Raw genomic sequence first — 6000 nt, 5'->3', positions numbered from 1 at the left:
AAGACACTACTGTGATAATGATGGCCTTCGTCGATTACTCTAGAACTGTATTCCAAACTCCCAAAAGAGCAGTGAGCGAGGACTCCATTGACAAATTCATTATTTTGCTGCCCAAATTAAACCAGGACGAGTGTGAGTCCATTGACCAGGAGATTGGCATTCAAGAATTGGTGTCTAGCATTGAATCACTATGGAAAGGCAAAACCCCGGGACCTGATGGTCTCACTGCAGAATTTTACCACACATTCTGTTCTCTGCTGGCTCCATTTTTACTTGAGGTTTACCGCGAGGCTTACAAGACTGGGTTTCTTCCACCTACGCTGAACGAAGGCCACACTGTTCTAATCACCAAAAGTAATGATCCTGGCAAACTGCGTAAAGTAGAAGGATATCATCCCATTTTCCTATGTAATGTAGATTATAAAGTCTTCGCTTAAATTTTGGCCAACCGTCTTCACAATGTAATTGTGCTACTAGTTGGTGACCATCAGACATGTGGCATCCGTGGGCGATCAATTCAAACTAACATACACATAGCCAGGTGTATATTAGAGTGTGTTTCGGGTACGTCAGCCCAGGTAGCCTTAGTACAACTAGATTTGGCAAAGGCATTCGATCGCGTCAGTCACCAATTTCTGTTTCGTGCTCTATAGCATGTGAACGCAGTATCTTGGCTTACCGAAGGTATTCAAATATGTTATGCTAATGGCTCGACAAGAGTGATAGTCAACAATCGACTAACCCAACCAATCCACCTTCTTTCATCGGTTCGTCAAGGATGCCCATTATCACCACTCCTCTTTTGCTTATATCTGGAACCATTATGCATGCGCATATAAGAAAACATTAATGTTAGATGGTTCACGCTATCGTCCTTAGAAGTGAAAATTTTAGCATATGCCGATGATGTCGCTTTATTTTGTACTGACAAGGCCAGCGTAGAGTATGCTCTTGCCATTACACAAGAAGTTTGCGAGGTTTCAGATGCGGTCCTTTGGTGACGGTGACGGTACTGGCGATACCGCGGACCCCGAGCCCCCAAACATAAGCTGGATCCAACCGTGGCGATGTGTTTATAGGTGGAGGGTTAGAAACCACGAACGGTGGCCGTCGGAGCCCAGGTCAAGCTCCGGCGGATGGGCTCCCTGTCTGTTCACCAGGCAGGGAGCTCCGGGACCTCTTTGGCTACCAGGGTACGGTCAAAGAAGAAAGTACCCCCGTCTCCCTGCTTTCCAATGTATCATATGGCATTTTCCAAACCCCCCCCCAAACGTGATCGGCCCCCGAAAAGGGGCCGCACCGAAGCTTCATTCCCACCCTTGCCAACAATTGCATCCCAAAAGCCAGATAACTATCCGCGCTTCTTAATTGTTGAATCTCTTGACAGTTCAAATCCTATCTCCTCCCAGTCAGTGTTCCTTATCACCAAATTCCTTGAAGGCATCCTGGGCAAGTCTTTCAAAGCCAAGAAACTGAGAACCGGCGAAGTCCTGGTCGAGGTGAACACTCACCAGCAAGCCACAAGCCTCCTTACCCAGAATCGCATGGCAGATCTGGACATCAGAGTCACACCCCACCGTAGCCTCAATAGCTCTCAGGGTGTGATTTCTGAGCCAGATCTGATAAATGAGACAGAAGCCGATCTGCTCGAAGGTCTGAAAGGCGAGGGCGTGACGGCAGTGAGGCGCATCACAATGCGGCGAGATAATAAGCAAATCATGACAAAGCATATAATCTTAACATTTGACCGTTCCTCACTCCCTGAATCCATCAAAGCAGGTTTCATTCATTGTTCTGTCCGGCCGTACATCCCGAACCCGCGGCGCTGTTTCAAGTGCCAACGGTTTGGGCATGGCACCACCTCCTGTCGTGGAAAAACAACGTGTGCGAAATGTGCATCGCAAGATCATGAGACAGATAACTGCCAGGCTGAACAATTAATGTGCAGCAACTGTCATGGACCTCATGCTGCGTACTCCCGCACGTGTGAAATGTTCCAGAAAGAAAAAAAGATAATCAACATCAAGGTAACAGAAAACATCACTTTCCCAGAGGCGCGGAAGAGGTTCGCCTCTTTCCCTCTGGGGAGGTACGCCGACGCAGCTCGCCGGGGGGCGGAGCGGCGTCTGGTTTCTGCGGGGACCCAGTACCGCGAGTCGGACTTGGTCCCGCGTCCGCCCCCCCCTGGGTTGCCTCAGGCAGCCCAACCTGCCTCCGCACCGCTCGCTGAGCCAGCAGCGGCTGTGGGGGCAACCACGTCTGGTGGAAGCGATGTTGCATCCTCCACTTCCACTCCAGCGTCCCAAGCCACAGGCGAGGGCGCAGAGGAGATGGACTTGGGGGAGCCAGCGGCAGCTCCCACCCCCACCGCACCGCCTGCGCCATCCGAGGCATTCCTTAAACCCTCGGTGGTTGTGGGTCAGTCAAAGCGCGCCCAAAAGGGTGCGCGGTCCACGGGGCCTGATCAGTCAGGCAATCCGAGGACATCAGACGACGAAACGGATGTCGGACCGTTCTTGTCTGCGGTGCACCGCAAGGAACGTGTCCCGACGCCAAAGCCTCCTGACAAGCCCAAAAAGACGAGAGTCACAGCCCCGAAAGACGACACATAAACATACACACTCCAGTAGCTCTCACACTAAATAATGGGAAGAGAAAACATAATTCAATGGAACTGTAGAGGCCTCCTTAAAAATCTTGACGATGTATATGAAATACTGCATGCTAATCAGCCAAGTGTAATGTGTGTCCAGGAAACACATCTGAATTCTAAGCACACAAATTTCTTGAATAGTTACCTGGTATACAGAAAGGACAGGGTTGGCTGCACACACTCTTCTGGCGGTGTGGCCATAATCGCCCGCAAATCCTTAGCATGCCACCCTGTCACCTTGAACACTGTCCTTGAGGCTGTAGCAATACGCTTAATAATATTTAATAGGTTGATAACGGTATGCTCCATATACATTCCCCCTGATGTTTCACTTTTAAGCTCTGACTTCGAGGCGCTGGTTGACCAGCTGCCCGAACCATACATCCTGATAGGCGACCTTAATGCTCACAACACTCTTTGGGGCTCTTCTCGCACGGATGCCCGAGGTCGCCTTATAGAAAAATTCCTTACATCTTCAGGAGCATGCCTTTTCAACAATAAACAGCCTACATACCATAACATAGGACACAACACATACTCATGTCTTGACTTGGCGATTGGCTCCGCAGATCTTTTTCCATGTCTTGAGTGGGGTGTGGGTACTGACCCATATGGCAGTGACCACTTCCCCACCTCACTTACATATATAGGTAAAGGCCCAAGCAGTTCATCTTCCCATAATAGGTTCAATGAAGCACGAGCTAACTGGAATACATTTACAGAGACATCCAAACTACACCACACATCCATAGGACACCTACACGTTGAAGAAGCTACCCAACTCCTCACGGCGCACATCCTCGACGCCGCCGAAAAGTCCATTCCCCACGCCTCTGGTGCCCCGCGCAACCAGCGGAGGCCGTGGTGGAATGAGGACTGTAGGCGGGCGCGAGAGGCTCAGAACAAGGCGTGGGGTATCCTTCGACGGTACCCCACGTCGGGCAACCTTATTTTGTTCAAACGGGCCAAGGCGTTAGGGAAACGTGTGCGCCGTGAGGCAAAACGAGAGAGTTGGCGCACCTTCCTTACATCTATTAACTCATACACAGACACACACAAAGTCTGGACACGAATACGAAAACTAAAAGGACAACAGACACACAGCCTGCCCCTGGTCAGTCCAACAGGGGACACACTGGAAGACCAGGCTAACACACTTGCACAACACTTTCAACACGTTTCCAGCTCTGCACACTACACAAACACTTTCCTGAGACATAAAACCGCTTGTGAAAAGAAGTCCTTACGTGATAATAACAGGTCAAAATCTGGTTACAATTCTGAATTTACTCTCTATGAGCTGAAGGCGGCCCTGAGCACATGTAAACCTTCAGCTCCAGGCGCAGACCAGATTACATACACAATGATACAACACCTACACCCAGAGACTCTTGAAACACTCCTACACTTATGCAACAACATATGGCTTTCGGGGCACATCCCAAAATCTTGGAGGGAGGCTATTGTAGTGGCGTTCCTGAAGGAGGGTAAGGACCCGTCCTCTCCCGCCAGTTACCGACCCATCGCTCTGACAAGCTGCCTGTGCAAGCTGCTCGAGAAGATGATAAATCGCAGGCTCGTGTACTTCCTTGAGTACAACGGTCTTCTCGAGAGCTGCCAGGCAGGCTTTAGGGTGGGGCGATCTACCAACGATCAACTTGTTGCATTGGAATCCTTCATAAAAGATGCATTTGCTCATAAGCAGTTCTGCCTTACGGTATTCTTTGATCTTGAAAAGGCTTACGACACAGCCTGGCGATATGGCATCCTTAGCGACCTGAAGTCCTTTGGTGTGTCAGGTAACATGTTAAATACCATTTCTAGCTACATGTCCACGAGGACATTTCGTGTTAAGGTTGGGTCATCCCTGTCCGGGATACATGTGCAGGAAAATGGTGTGCCGCAAGGTGGAGTTCTAAGCTGCACATTGTTTATAGTTAAGATGAACTCCCTCCAAAAGGCATTGCCACCAACCATTTCCTGTTCCGTCTATGTAGACGATGTTCAAATATCTTTTAAATCCTGTAACCTGTCAATTTGCGAACGTCAAGTACAGCTCGGTGTTAAGAAGCTTGCTGGATGGGCGGACCTTAACGGTTTTAAACTTAACCCGGGCAAAAGTACTTGTGTTCTGTTCTCCCGCAAGCGCGGGCTTAGTGCGGACCCTGAGATTGCTCTTGGCCGTGCATCGATTCCTGTTAAAAGGGAGCACAAGTTTTTAGGTGTCATATTTGATAACAAGCTCACGTTCATACCTCACGTCAAAGCACTTAAACATAAATGCCTAAAAACACTAAACATTCTCAAGGTGCTCTCCCACCAATCCTATGGTGCAGACAAGGAACTACTTCTCCGAGTCTTTACCGCCTTAGTCGGGTCCCGGTTAGACTACGGCAGCGTCGTGTATGGGTCGGCATCAAAAACCGCACTAAAAATGCTTGACCCAGTACTCCACTTGGGCCTCCGCCTTGCGTCGGGTGCGTTCCGCACTAGCCCGGCAAAGAGTCTATACGTTGAATGTAACAAATGGTGCCTTGAGGACCAACGAACGTACATGGACTTGCTCTACGCTTTCAAAATTTCATCGATGAATAACCATCCTTTTAAACCTGTTTTTAATGATGCATCCACATCACTAGTGTTTGTAAATCGCCCGTCCGTTCCTTTGCCATTCTCACTTAGAGTGAGACAGGAAGCTTCGGATTTCAACATCTCCTTTTCAGACATTTACACATCTTCCTTTACTGATGTTTTACCACCCTGGCAGCTTCAACGTGTGTGTTGTGACTTGTCTTTCATGAATATTGATAAAACCAGGGTACCACAAACTGCAATTTTGCAGCACTTCTTCTCCCTGCAGTACAAGTATCAATGTGCAGAGTTTTATAGTGACGCATCAAAAACTGCAACCATAGTGTCTTGCGCTGCTCATGGACCAAACTTTGATGCATGCAGAACCATGAGCACATACACCACAATTTACTCAGCTGAAGCATATGGCATCTTACTAATTGCACAACACATTCTTGAACACAAAATCTCGAAGTCCATCATATATACAGATTCCTTGAGCGTTGTGCGCGCATTGGCATCATACAAGCCATGCAAAAACAAAATTGTCCATATGGTTTTCAACACTATCATGTCTATATATGCCCAAAAACTTGTTCTGGTGTTGTGCTGGGTTCCAGGGCATGCTGGAATTGCTGGCAATGAGGTTGCGGATCAGAAGGCCGCAGTTGCTGCATTCAGGGACACAGTAGATATAACCATACTACCACAGAGTGACCTTAAGCCACAAATTCGACAATACCTTCGTAGGAAATGGCAAACACACTGGGATGAAC

Source organism: Haemaphysalis longicornis, unplaced genomic scaffold, assembly GCF_048455015.1.
Source record: "Haemaphysalis longicornis isolate Haplotype H1 unplaced genomic scaffold, Haemaphysalis longicornis Haplotype H1 scaffold_6, whole genome shotgun sequence".
Classification (NCBI taxonomy): domain Eukaryota; kingdom Metazoa; phylum Arthropoda; class Arachnida; order Ixodida; family Ixodidae; genus Haemaphysalis; species Haemaphysalis longicornis.
The sequence above is the reverse complement of the archived record's forward strand: the minus strand, read 5'-3'. Positions refer to the sequence as shown.